At 40.2% G+C, this 21,291-nt stretch overlaps 1 long non-coding RNA gene across 1 annotated transcript in view; it reads left to right on the top strand.

Moving 5' to 3' along the window:
- Nucleotides 1-1,625: 1,625 nt before the first annotated feature.
- LOC121441139 overlaps nucleotides 1,626-21,291 on the top strand; it is a 40,497-nt gene continuing 20,831 nt past the window's right edge. The window contains exons 1-2 of the long non-coding RNA XR_005973430.1: nucleotides 1,626-1,728; nucleotides 3,821-3,919. This is a non-coding gene — a long non-coding RNA (uncharacterized LOC121441139). The remainder of the gene's footprint in view (nucleotides 1,729-3,820; nucleotides 3,920-21,291) is intronic.

The following is a 21,291-nucleotide window of genomic DNA, read 5'->3' as shown; positions in this document are numbered from 1 at the left end:
ATGGGTATCTTCAGTTTTGCTAAAGACTGTTTTCTTTACTTCAGAGTGTCTGCTTTAGGACTGTTTATCATCCTTGTTGTCTTACTTTATACAGAAACATATATAGTACTTTTATTAATCAATTTAATAAATTTAATTTTGGTTCACAGTGTTAATTAAAAAGTGTGCACTTATAGAAACAAACCATTTCTTGGTTCTCTCAGGAGTAGGGGAACCCAGAGTTCAAAGCCAGACTGAGCTTCATAGCGAAATTCTGTCTCAAAACAATTATGACAGAAAAACCTTCATTCCCAAGTATCAGGTTAAATGAATGATTAAAAGCAGGGTTGAAAGTTTAGTATTATGAGCTTCACATGGTTTTTGATAATAAATGATCAGGAATTTTCCTATTCCTTTTAAGAAGATAAAATCTCAAAAAGGCTCAGTTATGTTTGAGGGGCAATTTTGGAAGGACAATGCAAAAAAGAAAGGGAGTTTGCCTGAAGGAGAAAGAAAGAAAAAGCTATCATCAGATCATCCCTAATGAGTGGGAATCTTAGTTTTTCTTGGATTTAAAAACAATTTGTTCTTTGCCAGATCTAAACATACCGTTAACCTAGAAGAAAAAGGATTTATTTTTCTGTATAACTACATTTAGTAATCTTCATGAAATGATGTCTTAGATAGAAATAAAGACAAAAATCAAATGAAATCACTGGGATTCCTGATCCCAAAATTATGAGCCTGTTTTAATGAAATACTTAAAATCTACCTTATAAAGAGCCAATTAATATAATTACAGTAGATTGAAATAATACATATGCACTGAATCTGTTTCTGTAGACCGTAACTATTGCTATCTATTTTTTTTTGTTTTTAAATGAGAAAGGTGGCTTATACAACGTATATAAGAAATGCAACTTTTTTAAAAACGAGGGAGCCTATGGTCTGCCATCATCTTCCACCCGCCCCCCCCCCTCCAAATGCCAACAGCCCAATACCAATTAGCATGAAAATCTTTAGACTGATGCCTCTGAACATTACTGCGGTTTTAACAAGGACAGCGGCATATCCAGGTAGTTAATGTAACAGAAACCACAGGCAGCAACTTGCATCCATCCCCTGCCAGTTGACATGGTTATTTCTTTGCCTCCTCTCACTGGTTCATTCTACTCCTCTTTACTTGATTCTCCACCTCAGCACTTCTACCCCGCTTCCCACAAAGCTTGAGGCAGTCACCGCCGGGCGGTGGAAGTTGCCAGGCAGGGAGTGAAGAGACAGCGGAAGAACAGGGCAGAGCCTGCAGTGCCCATAGCCTTGGCGGCTCGTTGAGCGCGGGAAGGTTAGGAGGATTGGGGTCGGGGCGGATCCCAGGGCCGCCCCCAGTCCTCCAGGGTGCCTGGGACCCGGGAGCTGCTACACGAGGCTTAGCGTGGCAGCCCAGGGCTGTGTCCTCCCCCCCCCCCCCCCCCCCCCCGCAGCTAGGGGAGGGCGGTCAGGGGGCGGAGCGCAGCACTGCGCGGGTGGCGGGAAAGGGGCGGAGATGAATGCTCGGCTCGGGCTGGTCGCTGGACCCAGTTGCAGAACCTGCAGGCCAGGTGGACGAACAGAGCTCTTGGCTCTAAGGTAGCTCCGTCTGCTTCTCCGCTTCTCCGAGTGAGCGAGGCTGCCTGGGGGGTCCCGCGGTCTCCCGGCCGTCGCCTTCCCACTGCTGGAGACAGCGCAACGGCGGGCGCACCCTGCATTCAGGTGGGTTCCCCGAACAGCAGTGGCGCCTTGCCCGTTTCTGGGGTCGCTGTGGCCTGGGAAGCAGAGTTTCTGTGGCCATTGTGGGCAAGGGCCGGCCAGGTCCCAATTGCTAGAGGAGGGTGCTCGACCCCGTAGGGTGCGCGCTTGAACGCGCGCTTGAGCTAGGTGGGGAGAGGTACGGGAGAATTATTGCCTGTGGGATTTCGCTCCTTCAGGTCTTCTGGGAGCGGTCCTCACCTCGACTCCTTGGAGGAGCTGAGCTTCCATGTTGCATCTGGCGACCACGACGCCCTTTACCCACTCGCGATCTGGGTGGTAGTAGCCTGTCGCTCCAACCTTCCTGATCCCCACCTAACAGCCATCAGGACGCCCCCTGTTCCCAGCCCGCGGGGACTGAAGGGACTGGGTGAAGGGAGACTGGTGGCAGGACTGCGGGGGATTGGAGGGGGGAAGGCTGGAGTTACTAGAGTATTGTGTACCAGCGCATCGCCACACCCAGGGTCTTCCTCCTGCTGTCCGAGCTGGGGTGGGGGCTGGGGTGATAAGTGTGCGGAACTTCCCTCCCCGAGAGTTGGCCGCGCACACAATCCTCAGGAGCTCGTGCTCCTTTGCATTGCACGAGAAGGCACGTGGGAGCGGTATTGGTCTTTAGAGGGTACTCAAAGACCTTCTTTGGGATGGCCCAGCATACGATCGGGCTTGGAAAGGGAGAAGATTTTTGGTATCTTTTTTTTTTTCTTTTTTCATTTTCTTTTTAATGAACATCATAGGAAGGAGGAGGCGAGGGTCTCAGGGAGACTTGGTTTTCCAGGATTTGCGCAGTTCCGTAAAACAAAACAAGCTTTCGAGCTTTAAAGTAAACGATGGGTAAGTGGGATGCGTCTGTGGTGTGGGCAAAGAAGCCCTTGGCAGGTTTGGTGGGGGTCTAATGCTGTCTCAGCAGGGGGTGGGCGCGGGAAGTGCTTCTTGTGTCTTTGGTTTAACATATTGGAGCCTGGGAGGAGGCGGCCACTTGTCCTGGGAAGACTGGCACTCCGAAGGGCTGGCCCTCTGCGGTGCAACTGCCCGGGCAAGGCGCTTCCTCATTTTCAATTAACTACAGAATTTAAAGGTTTGTCTTTATCTTTCCCTGCGATGCAAACCCTTCTTTTTATCTTATGGCTGCTTGGATTCTCTGGTAATTGCTTATGGATATTTTATTCCTCTGTTCTTTCCGTGACTTTTTTTTTTAAGGAAAAAAGGATCCATCTGTATTTTAATCAATAAAAGGTAGGGAAAGATCTTTTCGGATTTGTTTATGTTCAAATCAGGCCCAGGGTACTATGACGAAAACACCCCACCGAAAATCTGTTTAGATTGAATTAAGCTCTGTTCAGATTCAGACTGGAATTTTTATTTTTAAATAGATACCTTATGACCTTGGAATAAAGTAACGTTAGCGTGCGTCCCTTATCTTTTTATCAGGTTACGTTATGAAATTCTTTATTCTCAGATTATACAGGGCAAATTGACTCCTAATTTTAAATGGTAGGTCTCGAAATGGCTGTAAATTATGCTGGCACGTGCTTTCTCTTCCCCCTCCCCCCACCTCTCCCCTTCTTCCTTGCTCCCTCCTTCCCTCCCTCTGTCCCTCCCTCCCTCCTTTTCTCCCCCCCCCCTCTCTCTCTCTCTCTCACACACACACACACACACACACACACACACACACACACCTCCCCCCACCCCACCTTTCTTCCCTAGCCTAGCCTGGAACCCTGTAGGTATCCCGGATGGTCTCAAATGCGAATTCATTTTCCTTCTCTATATACCCAAGCGTTGATGAGCAGAACTCCCATATCTTTTAATGAACTATTCAGAAGGTGATTTGGTTGATGACCTGGGACTTAGTATGTTTCAGTTTCTTATCAACTACTTTATTGAACCATTGTGGAAGGAGATTCCTTAGGTAAGTTGCATTGGGAGAGAAAACACTTTGTTGGTCTTTCGGAGCAAATATTTTGCCACTTTTCCTCCCGTTTTTCTCTGTTAGATGCCTAGGAAAGATGTAATGCTGATGAATAAAACATGCTTTATTTCTCTTTTATGTCTACAGGTGGCAGTATCGAAGCCAAAAGCTTCCAGAAGTGGTTTCTAAAAAAGAAGACTTGAATGTACATGAGTAAGCAAACACAGGAATCCAGAAAATCCACAGGTATGTACGACAATTAATCCACCTATCCAGCTTTATGATTATTGCATTCCAGTAGTACAATCCCATTTATTCTTATGTTAAATATTTTTACATTTCTTTCTATTGACTTTTATGAAGTGAAACACATTTTGATGTTCTCTCAGAAAAATCTATTTCAGTTAGTACATTTAAATAAAAAAAATGCAGTATACCAGATTACCCCAGTCTTTTTCACTGTATCCACACGGTGCATTTTAAGGAGTGGCCTGATCCTTGTTAACCTTTTTCCTGAAACTGAATCTGCCGGCTGCTCAAACGATGTTTTGTAAGCGCATTTCTGACTTGTCTTGTTGAGCCAATGTAAAAACTGTTGCTGTTAATTCCATATCACATTGATCGGGCTTCTTTGTGCTTCTGATCTACCTGCTTCTCTGCCTCCCATGGATGTGTGCAGCCACTACTAGTTTATCCTGGGGCTTTTGTGTATGTATGAAAGGCAAGCATTCTACCAGTTAAGACAGCCTGGTAAGTTTCTTTTACATTGGCCTTTCTGTATTTAATACCTTCTCATCACTTCACAGTTATTACCTTCCCACTAATTTGTTTATTTGACTAAGCTAAGGGCATGTTAGAGGCAATCAAGTTTGTAAAATTGTGACAGTGAAAAGATTTGATTCTTCTTACTACATTGTAAGATTTTGCATATTAAGGTCTTTAATATTCACATTATTACTAATGGCGGGAGCCAGGGGAGGTGGGGAAAGCCAATACCCTTTATTTTTCTTTTTTGAACAGCTCATGTTATCTGTGCTAATTGACTGTTTAGGGACCAGTCAATAAAATGTCCCTTTATAAAAAGAATGAAGGTTTCTCTTCTTAGAGTGGGTAGATGGTGTGTGGAAAGGATAGGTATTGGAGGGATGCCACACGTTTATCAAATACTGAAGTATGATAATATTGTAACCTGCCTGGCAGCAATGAAAATGTTCTAAAAAGACATATGTCTATCAGATTATCAGACTTTTGAAACAGTAGACACCGAAGAAATGGGAATTTCCCAGGGAATCTCACGCTTAGAGAAGGAAAAGCCATCAGTCAGTGTGGGTGAGGGTGAGGCAGCGGGACGCACAATGACTTATCCCTGGGAAAGAGATTTCATGGTTATAGCAACTTGTCAGAGCACCTTACAGCCATCTAATGATGCTTAAATATGCATATCCTTTGATGTGGATTTAAACTTTGATCTCACTTCAGGACTCTGACTGACTTCAAGGATACTGGATCTCTTTGTCTCTTTTCCTAATGTGTCCAGTTTGAATAAATTCCCCTTTTCTGCTTTCCATGTTTATCTTGGCTCCTTTAATTGACTTCTTGAGGATGAATAAGCAGGACTGACTTAGCATAGGTGTGACCTCCCCCATGTTTGATAACACCTTATGATATATATATGTCTATATATATATGTATGTATATACATATATATATATATCATATAAATATATGCACACAGTTTTGGGTGGGAGGCGGGAGATGCTGCTGGAAATGCAAGTCAGGGCCTTGGCGGGGCATGAGCTATATTTTAAATATATTATAGTTATATATATAAATATATATTTCAAATATATATTAAAATAAAATGATATTTTGAAAATTTGAATAGACATAGCTATCATGGTGAGCCATGATTTTAAGCCTTGCCCTTGGGAAGGAGTAGCAGGTGGAATCTGCTACGTAGTGAACTCTGTCTCAAACAAAACAGAAGAAAAACACCCTGCAGGGCAGGTTGTAGTTACTCACACCTTTAGTTCCAGCACCTGGGAGGCAGGGCCAGGTAGATCTTTTGAGTTCAAGGCCAGCCTGGTCTACAGAGTGAGTTCCAGAACAGCCAGGTCTACACAGAGTAACCCTGTCTCGAAAAACTAAAACCCAAAAGATGAATAATGTCAAGTTGGTCATTTGACCGATAGAAAGCAAACAGGAGGTGTAGATTCCAAGTACAGACTAAATAAAAACAGGTTATTATAACAGAAGAGCCGTAAATTTGCTCTGAGGGAGGCTTCAGATTCGTCAGGTAACTTGGGAGACTGGTAAGTTTGGGTACAATAGGATCTAAACGTCTAAATCAGAAAAAGAAAAAGCAAGGTTGCAATTTGTTAACTTTTGCATCAGATTCCCAACTGAAAGACCTGACATGCTTTACGAATAATTTACCTTTGAGATATAACAAACATACATCAAAAAGTATAAAGTGTATTAATAGAAGGTATGATTGATGCTCACTTAACATTTTCTGTGACTATGCAGCCCCTGACAGATCAAGCCTAATATATTTCCAGCACTAGAGTTCTTGCCCAATCTATTCAGTAGTCATCTCAACTACATCATGAAGGTAACTAAATTGCCATTAAAACAACAACAAAATCTAATCAACTGCTTTAATCTGGTTTTACAATCCATATAAATAATATCATACAATAGGAACTCTAGTGTATATGTTCTTTCACAGGTTGTGTAATAAGTAGTTTCTTTGAATAGATTGAATGATAATTTACTTGTTTTCTGTTATATCTTTGCATAGTGTCCAGGATTTGGCTAAAATGAATAAAGCATATTTGAACATTATTGCTTGTGTTCTTTGGTTCACATTTTCATTCCCCAGTTCTGCAAACACAAAGTAAAGAGAGTATGGTACTTATGCTTAGATTGGAGTGTTGAGATTCAGTAGATAGAAGATGTTGACAGTTTTCCAAAATGGTTGTACCAATATAAATTCTACCAGTGGGGCATAAGAGTTCTGATTCCTTTGTACATTTTGAGCAATGCCCCCCCACCTCTCTCTCTCTCTCTCTCTCTCTCTCTCTCTCTCTCTCCCCCTCTCTCTCCCTCTCCCTCTCCCCCAGGCATGCTCTCATTGTATTTGTTCTTGCTGAGGAGCCTGGGGTATAATGCCTGAGCTGAAGTGATCCTCAGCTTCCGGAGCAGGAGACTATAGTCACACATCATCTTTTATAGTGAATTTTGCCTATTTTTGAGGAGGGAATTGAGGTATTTTTGTAGGCTTAAAAATACATACTTTAAAACTGTGATAAAATATATACATGCAATTAAGCTGTTTTTTCTAGTATATAGGTAATGACATTAGGTACAACACATTATTAAATAACTATCCATACTATGCATTACAAGAATTATTGTAAAAGCAAAACTCTGATAAACTGTAATGACTTATTCCCTCATGCTGTCATGGCAACCAACATTCTAGTTTCTGCTAAGAATTTGACACTGTAGGTGCTTTATGAGTAGAATATTCGCTTGTCCAGAGATTCTTGAGTGGTGCCACCTGGCTACTGAGAGTAACGCGGCTGTACACATGAGGATACAGATGCTTCCTGAAGGCTCTGCACTCTGCACAAAGTAGAGTGACTGGAAGAATTGTATTTTTCATTTTTTAAGGAACTGCTTTACTGTTCATAGTGTTTAGACCATTTTACATTCCTAACAATAATGTGAAGGTTCTGATTTCTCCACAGCTTTACCAAAGCTTGTTATTTTCTGTTTTTTTTCCCAGTAGTACTGATTCTAATTAGTATGAGGTGATCCTTGTGGGTTTAAAAACCATTTTTTTTTATTGAGTAGTGATGCTGAATGCTGTAGATGCCATTGATACTTGTATATCCTTTGTGAGTGCCTGTTAAAATCTTACCTTTTCTTTTTTTAAGGCGGTGGGTCAGGCTTGCTTTGTAGTTGGTATGTAGCTCAGGCTGGCCTCTGACTGGTCATTCTCTTACCACAGGCTCCCAAGTGCTGGGATTTAAGGCATGAAGTACCATGCCCAACTTTTTACTCACTTTGAATCCCTCTTATTTTATTGTAAGAAATAATCTGCTTTTGACTCCCTTGTCAGATGTGTATATATATATATATATATATATATATATATATATATATATATGTGTGTGTGTGTGTGTGTGTGTGTGTGTGTGTGTGTGTGTGTATTTATGGATTTGGTGATACACACCCACAATCCTATCACTTGGGAGCTGGGGGTAAGAAGATTGTTCGAGGACAGCCTGGGCCACTAGTGAGACCCTGCTTCAGAAAAAAAACAACAAACAAAAACCCCTCTTTCTCTAAACCTGGCTTGTCTTTTTGCTTTTTTGTTTTTGTTTTTTTGAGATGCCTTTTTATTCTTAACACGTCTTTTGGTATTTTTAAGAAAGTGTCCTCACTTTTTCCATTTGTGACTGCTGCCTTTTGTTCAAGCTAGGAAATCTTTCCCTGCTTCAGATTTTTTTTTATTTTTAAATTTTATTTTTGAAACAGGGACTAACAGTCCTGCTTGAGCAGATCCTTCTGCCCTAGCTTCCTGAATGCTAGCTTTACAGCCACTCACTACCCTGATGGCCTTCTATTGCTTTTAAGGGAGCTCATTAGCTCCAGCCACCTGTGGTAGGAGGAGCTGGTTGCCAGCTGCCTGGGTCAGCTGGCAGACCATCAGGAAGAAATCTCTGTTTAATGTTGAGGTCGCTCTACATAGATGGCAATGAGGAGAGAGCGTTCTTTGATGAACAGTTGACAACCTTGTAAAGAGACAAGCTTGTCCCAGCATAGCGTGTTCCCATTATCAGCCCCTGCCACACAGGCTGCACCCCCTACGCCTGTGTTTTTTACTGGTATAACCGGGATCTGCTTTTGGAAAGGCTCTTTTTTTTAATTGCCGAGAGCACATGAAGATAATAAATTTGGTAGCTGCCATCTTAAGCTAGCTACAAAATTGTTTAGACCTGTATCTAAAATGCTTTAGGGGCTTGAGACTATTTGTCTACCTAATGAGATCTGAGTTTAAGCATGACGCATTTATATTTATGTAACTTATTCATACTGCTTAACGGTAACCCTATCTATCTATCTATCTATCTATCTATCTATCTATCTATCTATCTATCTATCTCACTGTGACTATGTCATGAGAGGTCAGGCATGACGGTTTTCAGATTTTGCAACATTTCTGAGTATGGATTTACATTGATCAACTTATAAGCACATTACAAATATGTGCCCCAAGAACCAAAGCTGGTATGCATTGCTGTAGTAGGTGGGATAAAAGGGATTTAAAAAGTTGTATGTGCTTCCCTCCTTTCTTGGTTCACTGACTATATTTTTAATTCCAGTACTCATGAGGCAGAAACAGGAGGATTAGCTCAATTTTTATACCAGCCTGGTAGATGTATGAGGCCCTATCAAAAATCAAAATAAAACAATTTAAAATGATTAGTTCTTTGAAAAAGTGACAGATTCTGTCACTCATGTAGTCTTAATTATTGTCATTGATTCTTTGTTTAAGTACCAGTTACAGTTGGAGGAATCCACGGGAAAGACTGATAACTACAGGAGAAAATGGGTAAAGTGTATGCCTCAAGGCTTCCCGCTGTCCCCAATCACTATTACTGATACTTCCCTCAGGATTTTGTCATCCATTAGCTTTTTGTTTTCTGCATCTTTATCTTTTTCCTGAATGTTTTGCATTCACACCTTTGCTTTCATCTTTTGAACTTTCTCTTTTCCCAATGTTTAAGATAGCTCTCAATCTCAACACTAAAGGGAGGCAGATCAGATATTGGAGGCCAGCCTGGTCTGTGTTATGAGACCCTATTTTTTCGTTTTTGTTATTGTTTTTTTCCAGATGGTTTCTTTTGTTTGTTTGTTTTGTTTTGTTGTTTTTCGAGACAAGGTTTTTCTATAGCCTATCCTGGAACTCTGTACTCCAGGCTGGCCTTGAACTCATTTCTACCTGCCTCCCAAATGCTGGGAATAAAGGTATGAATCAACCAATGTCTGATTTTGACCCTATCTTTAAAAAAAAACAAAATAATAAAATTTACTCAAACAACATAATAAGATACTGTAGGTCTTTATTTTCTACTGTCTATTTCTCTACTAATGGTCTGGATGTCGACCATTTATTAGTGGCCTCTTGTCTGTCTTTCTGAGAAAGTGCCACAAGTACCTTTGTAGGGAACATGGGCATTCCTTTCTAGTCTACTCTTCTGTTCATTTTCTTAAAATCAATCTATTTATTTATTTATTTATTTATTTATTTATTTATTTATTATGTACACAGTGTTCAGCCTCCATGTTTGCCTGCAGGCCAGAAGAGGGCACCAGATCTCATTACAGATGGTTGTGAGCCACCATGTGGTTGCTGGGAATTGAACTCAGGACCTCCGGCAGAGCAATCAGTGCTCTTAACCTCTGAGCCATCTCTCCAGCCCCTCTTCTGTTTTTTAATTAATCTACTTACCATGCTTCTGGGGTTCCAAAGGAATAGAGCCTTGGTATGATTCCCTGTTCATACCATCACAGTCTATATTTAGTTGATTGTCAATTCTCCTGAACAAGTAAGTTTCTTGTCTCTGAAAGTCTCTTCTCTCCCGCATACTCACTGCCCCTTGAGAATGTAGTAATTGCTTTCCAAATGCCAAATGATCTCCCTGAATTGGACTCTGGGTCTAATCTGTCTTGCACTTATCAGCTTTCTTATAACAGATATAATTATTCCATTTATTCCATATGGACAATTTGTAGCACCCAGTCTTACAAGAGGGATTCAAATTCCACAGCAAGATATAGACTATGTCCTTCTGTCCTAAATTATTTGCCATTCCTAGAACATTCCTTGAGTTCTTTCTTGTATCTCTGTTTTTGCTCTGTCCTCTCCTTTGTTTTCCTTTTCTTCTACTGGGGAAAGAACTCAGACTGTATGCTAGGTAAGTGTTCTACCACTGAGCTACTTACTTCCAAGGTCCATTCTCCTTGTCAAAATGTGTTTGGCTTATTAAAATCAGCTCAAATGTACCTTTTTTTTTAAAAGTCAAGGTCTCACCTGGAACTAGCTAAGTAGCTCATCCTGGTTTTGAACACATCATCTTTCTGACATAATTCTAGATGTGTAATACTATGACCATTCTAGTGTGGCCTTTTTGTACCATTTGGCCGTCCTAAGTAGATCTTGTTAATGCTGCCTCTGTGTGTATAGGGGAAATGACTGGAATTGCAGGCACTGTTCTTTGCTAATCTTTATATTCCAAGTAACCACCTTCTCTGTCCTTGAAATATTGAAGATTTAATTAATGTTTATAAAGTGAAGTGATGAAGAATACATTATCTAAGTTAGGTTTTACTGCTTAACAAACTATCAAACTACCAAGTTTAATTGGTGATTTTTTTTTAAAACCACCATCCTTAGATCCTGATTTTAGCAGTACAAAATTTGGGTAGGCCAGGATTATTTGGAACTAAGTATATTTTCTGATGTTCACTTGTGACTTGAGTGGTTTGGAGGAGGGCTTTTCTTCTGGCCTTAACTACTTACTCTATAAGCTTTTTAGTTTGTGACCATGGAGCTCATGCTTGTTCACACTTTGTGGGGTGACCAGGTTGTAATGCAGTTTAGCCTCTGCATTAGTCTTTGTAATCAATGGCTTCTTTTTCCTGAGGGGAAGGAATGTTCACCACAGCAAGGGCACCCATAGAACCTGTTTTGTGTGGCTGAAAGAAAGCCGCTAGATCATAGGTAACCAAACACTCAGCAAACCTTGTTAGTGTCCTTTCACCTCAGTTAATCTTCTAGCCCGTGTGCATTCTTAAATCCCCCAAGGTCAGATCCAGCTGAGGGTGGGCAGGAGGGACTGTTTAATGGAGTCTTAGTTGAGGGTCAGGTTATTCCTTTTGTCATTACCATAGATTTGACTATCACTGTAACCTGCCTGTTTCATTGCCTTGAGTTTGAGACAAAGCTCTTTTGTAGGTCACCACAACAGTCTCTTCCTACATGATGGCAGTGGTCATGTTATGCCTTGAAGATTGCTATACCAAAGCAGTGGTCTCAACATTCTAGCTATAGCTGTAAGAAAATGCAGAGCTATTTGTCGATAGAGAACCAGGACTGAATTTTGTCAGGTTACCAGTTTAGTTGTATCATTCATGGTCTCTTATTTATCAAAGCCTTCCCTGAAGTTAAATATAAGAGACAACTAGTGAGTTTACTGAATGTAGGTGGTAGTTTCAGAAGGCACCTTTGCTAATATTGTATAGTTAACAGGCCTACTGTTGATTGCTACATAGTTTTAAGAATGCACATTTAAGATGGATTCGATGCTAATGGCTCTCCTATAATTTGAACACTACATTAGATGACACAGAGGCCGATTTGTATGTTTGTTATCCCTATTCCGGATTAATGATCTACATTAACTTTCATCCCCACTGTCAGTGCTGTGCCATTGTCAGTGTGGTGGGTTTCTAGGCACAGGTTTATCCGAGCCTGGCATCTGTGGCTCCTTATTGCTTGCCTACCCAGCAGCCCAGTTGTGTGTGCAGGAGGCGCTTGAATTGTATTTTGGCAATAGCAGCAAACCCCAAACTGGCAGGTATTTGACCAGGAAAGTGATAGTGAAGGAAAACAATGAAGTCTTTATAAATTTGCTTTAGAGGAACGGTTTGCTGGTTTCAGCCAATGTCAAAGCTTCAGGTTTGTTTAGGATAGAAAGGATAGATAATATCCCTTGGAACAGCTGTATAAAGTCAACTTCTGTGTGCACTGAGGGGCCAGCTTGTGCCTTAGTGACATGATACACATATAATGTGGGGTCATTGACTGTTCTTTCCTCTAGAATGGTAGAAATAATTTGACCAATGGAGCTCAAATGACAGTCCCAGACTCCACCTTTGTTTTTTGACATAGGTTTCTTTGCTGTGAAAACCAGGTGTATTTTATAGCTATTTCTAATGAATGAAAACATCACACACACACACACACCCAGGAGAAAGAAGGCTCACAGGTATTAAAAGTGACACTGGTGACTTAGCACATTGGGCCTTGGCATTGCCATTTCTCACACAGGCCTTAGATTCTAATCTCCAAAGTCTCTTCTAATTCTGACAAATGCCAGTTTTAGTGCTGTGTTTTTTGTTTCCTGCCAGTCCTTTCAGTATATGTCAACATAAAACTTACTGTGATTCAAAACATGGTTATAGGGTCTGGGAAGATAAACTTCGGGCAGTACAGTGCTTGTGCTAATACAATGACCTGAGTTTGATCACTAGAATGCATGAATGCGTGCATGCAAAAAGAAAGCCTCCCTGGGTGGTTGAGGCTCACACCTTTAATCTCAGCACTTGGGAGGCAGAGGCAGGTGGAGATCTGCGTGTTCGAGGCCAGTCTGGTCTACAAAGTAACTTCCACGACAGCCAAGGTTATTATAGAGAAACCCTGTCTCTATAAAACAAAAACCAAAACCAAACCAAAAGCTTGTCTCAAAGTCTAATTCCAGTGCCAGCATCGTAAATATTAGCTCTATTTTATTATATTTCTAATGCTTCTTATACTACCTCCATGTCTCAAGGAGCTATACTAGCTTCAGATCATGTCATCCTCTAGAACTGGCACCTTTGGACCTGTGATGGCAGAGCTTCTCCCTAAAACACTGGGGAGATTCACTGCTACCTTTTAGTAGCCTACTGACAACTTAAATGATTGATTCTTTCAGTTAGGCATGGACTTTGGGGGAGCTACCCCTAAATAAAATATTTCTTTGGAAATCCAGTGCACACTGCTTTCTAGAAACTCCTAGCCTTATAACTCAGACCTTTTCTACTGAGCACCTGGCACTCTCCTATACTTCACTCTAGTATACCCCCCACCTTGCCTCCTTGTGTGTGCAAATAGGTCAAAGGGTTCTCCACCTTGTTTTGGTGACAGGGTTTCTTATTGGCCTAGAACTTGCTAAGTAGGCTAGGATGGCTAGTCATTGAGCCTCAGGGATCTGCTCCTTTCTACCTTAGTGATGGGAATATAAGCATGTACTACCATCATACAAGTTTTTTTTTTTAAAAAAAAGCAGGGTTCTAGCAGTTGAGTTCATGTCCCCATGCTTGCAAAGCAGCACTTTACTGACTAAATTGTTTCCCTAATTCCATCACCTTAGCCTCTGTGTATACCATAAGGCTTCACTCATTCTCTTCCTTACTATGAGTTCTCCCTTTTCTTAGCAGACAGCAGTGTGAGCCTGACGTTCCCATATGCCCCAAAGGAAGGAAATGGGATTATCTGGTCACCTCAAAAGGACTTCATTTTTTCTTTTGTCCTTTGTGTCTTTGAATACCTCAATTGTTGCATGTCAGTCAACCTCATGAGATTTTCCTGCGTACTGTCAGATGGGACATGCAGTTTCCTAATATGTATCATTTGCATGTTCTTATCTATTCTTGAAGTCTTCTGTTTAAACATTAAAAAGTTTGCAACTTTGTGATAAAATGTAAGTTTGGTGGTAAGCACCTGCTGGCTCATTACTATATTTCCAGAGGAGGAAAATGGGGATAGACAGTATGGTTTTCTTCAAAATATTTTCTTTAATATTTTTAGTTTCCTAGTTTTAATTTGTCTAGAATGGTGTTTGTAGGTAGAAGATTGGTAATGGAGGCTCTTTCAGCTGATGGATTCTTTCTTTGTATACACTTATTTCTCTTTGTGCTAAAATGAGGCATGAATCATTACAAGCCCTCCCATTTGTCAGGGGAATTTGCTCCAGCAAATTTGAGTACCATTAGCAGGCAGTGTACATGGTGTGAATGTATGTAAAGCCAAGCACAAAACCCCCCACATTACTTACATTTGAACCACTTCATTGAGACAGGGTCCTGCTGTGCAGCACTGGATGGCCTCAAAATGGGTCTCCATTTTGAGACTGGGCACTTAGCCAGGTAAGTGCTCAGTGTTGGCGAAGGCTTTGTGTTCCAGTTTTTGGCTCTGCTTCCCATCAGCCTTTTTTCCCTGAAAGAGGATGCTGCTGCTTCAAGTATACACACTCATACATTTATTGCTTTCTGAAGTAAATTCTGCAAAATGTTATTAGGTGACTTTAGTCAATTTGGTAAACATCCTAAGTTATCTTACATAAAGCAAGGTGATCTAGCCAAGATACTTTTAGACTGGCAGCCAGTGGTTTATTTAGCACCACATTGCCACACATGGGAGTAAAAATGCATTGTGTTAAACTGAGGACTGGAAGGACTTCTTGGCTTCCATTTTGACACACACTTCCTTGTAGGACAAGTGACTGGTAATTTTCTAATCCTGTTTTCGGCCTTCAGATTTCATTGAACCATTTATCACTTGGAAATTAAGGTTGTTCTTAGATTTCAACAAAATATATTGTCAGTATCAAGTCAGAATGTTAGTATGCAAATTTTTAAAATTCATTTCAATTTTCTGTGACACCAATGGGAAACATGGCAGGGTATGTTAGTGTCTTGAGAAACAGAATAAGCCTAAACCAAAAGAAATAGTAATTATGAATTCAAACATTTGGATTCAAATCCTAGGCTTGTTATTTATCTATACTATAGGATTTTGGGCAAATCCTCTCACTTCTTTTTTACTTGATTGGGTGTTTTGCCAGCATATGTGTCTGTGCACCACATGTGGTGTCTGGTGCCTGCAGAGGCCAGAAGAGGGGGTCAGAGTCTTTGGAAGTGGAATTAAAGACTCTTGTGAGCTGCCATGTGGGTGTTTGGGAATCAGACCTGGAAGAGCAACAAGTGCTCTTAACTGCTGTCCTAACTCAGCCCCTATCCTCCACTTTTAAAAACCTTAGTTTCTTCAGTTGAACAAAGGATAGACTAGTTATAAGCAGTCTTTCCTTTCAGTCTGCTTTGGGGATCAAGTAGAACCTCTTCATGTGTGAAGTCTCTTTGTAAACAGCTGTAAAAATCATCAATTATCATTAGGGTTAATGACACAGTCCTTGTCAGCACAGCCATCTGCTTGTTGTGGCTGTCACTGGCAAAAGCAAGATGTGAAAATGGCCCAAGGGTATTTCAATTATATACACCTTCACTTTCATTCACACCTCAAGTTTTTTGTTGTTTTTGTTTTGATGGTCCAGCTGACATGATTCAAATGACAAGCTGTCTCCTGGAAACCATTGAAGTAGAGGGCCAGAATGGATAGTGGGATCATATTAACCAGTTTACTCTTCAAAGATGCAAGTTTAGGAAGTCTGACTTACAGAGGTAGTAGCAATGACTGCTTCAAGGCAAGGCAACCTCTAAGGCACTTGTAGTTGAAACTCTGATTTTTGTAGTTAATTGTTTTTGTTTTGTTTAAAACATCATCTCTAGCTCAAGCTTGACTTAAACTCATGGTCCTCTCACCTCAGCATCCCAAGAGTTAGGATTTATTGGTATTCACAGGACTTGGTTTTGGTCATAGATCTCCCCCCCCAATTCTTTGAAATGTTAAGTTTCTCTTCTTTTCTACTTCATAGCTCTTTCCCCATTCTGATAATAGTACATCTTTCTCCTCAGAGATTGTCCTCCTCTTTTAAAAGACAATATCTTAGATATCATAAGTGGGCCCAGTATAATCATGAGGGTCTTTAAAAGTGGTTTGTGCTTTCACAGTCCTCCTGTCTTTTATAAGAATTGCTGAGAATCTTGAATTACCTTGATTATTAGCTCTAGTGAATGCTTCATTGACGTCCTTTCTCTAAGAGATATGATTACTTCTGTTTTCTGTGATATTAGCTACAATGAAAGAAAGCTATGAGTCGGGTGCTCTCTATAGTGCCTTGTTTAATGTGCTAAATGGGTCAAGAAGCAGACAGTAAATCTTTTTATGGATGAGGAAACAGTACAGAGTAGTTAGCTTCCACAAGGACATGCTGCTAGTAACCAATGACCCTGAGGCTTTATTGCACAATAAAGAGGAAACTTCTAAGGTATGTTTTTGAACTTTTGCCAATTTATAAGGTCTAAAACTATTTTACAAAGTGTCCCTCATTGCATTTTGAAAGTTGAAGACAACTGTGTATATAATTGAAACAGTGTGATTCTAACACACTCATAAGAAAGGATAAAATAAGATTAATTCCAGCAAAATCTTAATTTGTAATCTCTTACTTGTCTACATGTATATGTTATAGTTTCCCATTGCTGTAATCACAGTGATCTGCTCTTTGAATTTTACATTGTGTTTTCTTGCTTTATGAGGGGTCTTTCTCATCATTATCATGTAGCTCATAGGTTGTTTCTGAGTTTTATATTGTCAAGATAATGCTAAATAAACAGCTTTTGTCTGGGATAAACAATTTAGCAAAGGAAAAAGGGTATCAGAAAGGTCCAACTCAATTCAGGAAACTCAGTAGTTAAACGAATAATCTGCTACCTGGAGGGGATAAGATAATCTGAGACATTATTGAGTGATAACCTAGAGCATGGTGGCATGTGTCTGTAATATCAGCACTTAGAATGATAAAGCAGGAGGATGGCAAATTTGACGCAGGCTGAACTATGTAGAAAACTTGTCTCAAAATAATGAAGATTAAGGGTCCAGTAAGATGACTTAGCATTAAAGGTGCTGGCCATGCAAGCCTGGAGACTTTAGTTTGATACTCAGAACCCATGTAGAGGTAAAAGGAGAGAACCAATTCTACAAGGTTTATCCCTCTGACCTGTACATACATGTACACAACATGTGCTCACACACACATAAAATAATAATAAGAAGGGGTCTGGTAAATGACTCATCAATAAGATGATTGCTATACAAACATGAAGACCTGATTTCAATCTCCAGTGTCCACATACAAGCTGGGTGTAGTGACACATACCTATGATGCCGGTACTGGAAAGGCAGACTAAAGATTGATCCCTGGAGCTTGCTAGCCAACCAGGTTAGCGGAATCTTCAAGCTTCTAAGTTCAGTGAAAGTCCCTCCCTGTAAAGATAAGAAGGAAAGGGACTGAGGAAAACACTGAACATTAACCTCTGGCCTCTATATGCATGCTTGGTTGTGCAAACACACATACCTAATAATAGGTACACATACACAAAGTAACAAACACTAATCAGCTGTCCAGTTGGTTTGTGTTTTGAGGGAAGGTCTCAATGTGTTACCCCAGGCTGGCTTCAAGTTCCTGGGCATAGGCATTGTTTACCTCAGCTGTTTGCTCAGTAACATGGAGTACAGCACACTTGGTATGGGCTACCAGCCGGTTGGTTTTGAATCCAGATTTTGATCTTGAAATGGGACTCTGTCCACAGGTACTTGCTGCCTCTGAAATGGAGGAGACACTCTGTGGGAAGTGTGCACTTTGCCTGACACATTGTGATAGACAGACAGAGCTAGCAAATGTGAGTTCCCTCCAGAGAAGTAATTTTGCCCTGGAATTGAGTGTGCTATTTTGGTGCTGCTATTTGGATGAACCTTGACTTTTTTTCTTTTTTTAGGTTTTTTACCTCAAATGTACACAGTGCTGTGGATTTTCTAATCACAAAAGACAGGTTGAATTTGATGATTATATTCATAAAACTCATTTTTTGCTGTGTTTTTGGAGATGATCTATCGTCATACTGCTAAGCAAGCCCTCAGTCACTGAACTACACCTTCAGTATAAACCTTTCTACAAACTATGTATTTATTTGGGAACTGATCTAAAATCTCTGGCACCAAGTTCCAAGGACTGCTATCAAAATCCTAAATGCTGGGATGATGAAGACAGGCACATCCCTGCAACTGAATGGCCACACAGCCTAGCTGACTCCAGGTTCAGGGAGAGACCCTGTTTAAAAATACAGTGGAAAAGAACTGAGTAGGATACTTGGAGTTGAGCTTTGTTCCACATGCACACACACAGACATGTATACATACTTACACAAAAAAGAAAATATCGGGAATTTGTAAATAATAAGAAAATGACAAGTCTAAAATCAAGGTACTGATGGATCCTCTGCTGAGGCATGCTCTCTTTCTTGCTCGTTAGTTGGCGCCCTGTTACTTCATCACCACACTGCTAAAGACCAAAAGTGTCAACAGATGTCAGGAATAATGATAGCATTCATGATGGTGGTCCTAAACATCAGAAAGGCCTGCTTTTCAATTCTATTTTCATTTGAGTCAAAGTTTGGAGAGACACAGCTTTGAAATGATGTCAGATGATTGTTACATAGTCTCTGTTATTTAAAGTGTTTTTAATAAGCTTTTTTGTTACATTATTTTTTTTGTATGGGGCCCATTTCAGAATGCATTTTTCTGCATTTTAACATCCTTAAGAACATCATGCATAGTAAGTCTGGATAGCATGCTTATAGGTGGTTCTTAGGAAACAATATTTTTGGTTTAGAAATTCAAACCTAGGCCCTGGATACACTCCCACAACATTTTCGTTTTGGATTTAAATAATTGCCTTTTTATAAACCTGTCTTGCTGTCAAGCCTTAGCTGGCTTGGAACTTGCTGTGTAGCCTAAGAAGATCTCAAAGTCATCCTCCTACCTTAACCACTCAGGCGTGGGAATTTCAGATGTGTCATTGCCTCTTTTAATGTGACCATAATAAATACTAGTAGTTAACATCATAAAAACTTGCTATGGGCAACCTTTAGAATTAGGCATAGTTGTAACAGTAAAAATTTAGAAGCAGTTTTTAAAAAAGCTTTTAAAAAGTGAATTCATGCTGGTGTTTGGTATTGCTTGTTTTACTGGAACACTTAAAAGAGCAGACTTAGCAGTCAAAGTAGCTTAACACATGATATTTGAGTCTTTGAAACAGATCTGTTCAGTGTTGAACTGCAAAATAAGGTTTTCCTTGTATTTGTTCTTTGTCTTTGATAGTAATCTTGTTATTGTTTTCTCTGTGTTGATCGTTGGTCAAGAGACTTGGCTCACTGACAGGACAGTGTGGACACTGAATGAATAAAACTTAAATTCTTTACAAATTTCCAGATACGCAGCCATCCTAAGGTTTCCGCTTGGTTTTAATACAAACTATGCTATATGGAGCCAAATGGGTATGTACTTGGAAGCAGCGATTCATGGTATTCTGTGCTGCAAGGTAGAGCTTCCCAGGTACCAATAGTATAGATAGGAAGTGGTCTGTAGGTGTGCATGTATGGTTGGGAAAAGAACTTTGTACATTTTGATTTTTTTTCTTTAGAACAGAGGCCACTTAATATTTTGCCAAATTATGTGTTTGTATAAAAGCCCTGACCATTGGTTAAATGACCTTTGCTGCTTTGTGCATCTGTTTCTTCCAACTAATGGATCCTTCTTATAGTCCTGAAGGTGATGTTCTTACCAGATACTGGCTTTATTGGACAAAGGTGTAATTTTATTAGTCAAATGTGTGTTGTTTTACTTTTTTTTCTGAGTCACTAGGAATTGAAACTGAAGTTCATGTACATGTGAATACATAACTTCTTCCTGGTGTCATCCTAAAGACACTCTCAAAATCATGTAAAGATTATACTGTTTTTGTTTGTAACTGTTTTCGGGGAATTAATGGAGTTAGCTTCAATCTGGAGGACTGACAAGCTCATTTAGCAAGTTAACGGCTGGAGCCTTCTGTAGTTTTAGGATAGAGATGCCTTAAGAATTGACGTATCTGGGATACATATAGCCCAGATAGTACTTCAGAGACGTTCAGAACTGTGGCATTTGGCTAACCATTCCCATAATTTGAAGATATATTCATCTCTAGATGTTGCCAAGGATCCTAATGTTGTGAGCAGCTTGGAACAGATTTGTGTGCTTGCTCTGTGCAGAAACTCCTAGAAGAAATGAGTGGGAAATTATACCAGGGTAGGAAAAATATTGCTATAGTAACAACCTATTTTCTATAGGAAAAGAAATTGAAAAATAAAGCAAGAAGCAGTGACACTTAAAAAGAAATGATTTTTGCACAGAAAATGGAAAATAAGGGAAACAAAAGTCTTGTCTGTCCCCTCCCTCCCTCCCTTTCTGAGACAGTGTCATAGCTCAGGCTAGCTTCAAACTAACTAGCTGAGGATGCCTTTGAATTCTTTAAATTTCCCTTTCTCCATTTCCAGAGTGATGGGATTATGTATATACACCACCATGACTGCTGTATGTGGTGCCATGGATGGAATCCAGGGTTCATGTCTGCCAAGCAAGCACTCTACCTACCAACTAAGTTTCAAGCCTCAGGCCCTGAGACTGCTTTTTGTTAAGTGTGATTTAAAATGTTGTCTTGAGTGATTTTTCCATTATTGGGTTTGAATAAAATCACTAGAGAAGTTGAAAAAAGCAATGACATTCCATTTCTCTTCATAATATGTCAGTTCCATAGTATGTTCTTCAGATGAAATTCAGCACTAATTGTATTGCTTTCATTCTCTATATAGGTGATGGAGATTTGAGCCTAGAGCTTCACACATGCAAGGCATGTGCCACTAAGCTATAACCTCAGGCCTCAAGTAGCCCTTGGTCATGAGTTTGTTTAAAACAAACAAGAAGCAACATGAATCTTGGGGTGTCTTTCACCTGAGTTTTATTTCTTTTTTTTGATAGGTTGGGGAGCCACATAATCCCTTTTGAT

Source organism: Microtus oregoni, unplaced genomic scaffold, assembly GCF_018167655.1.
Source record: "Microtus oregoni isolate MIOR12 unplaced genomic scaffold, Mior012 000073F_ref0000255, whole genome shotgun sequence".
Taxonomy (NCBI): domain Eukaryota; kingdom Metazoa; phylum Chordata; class Mammalia; order Rodentia; family Cricetidae; genus Microtus; species Microtus oregoni.
This window is presented reverse-complemented; position numbering and strand designations above follow the sequence as displayed.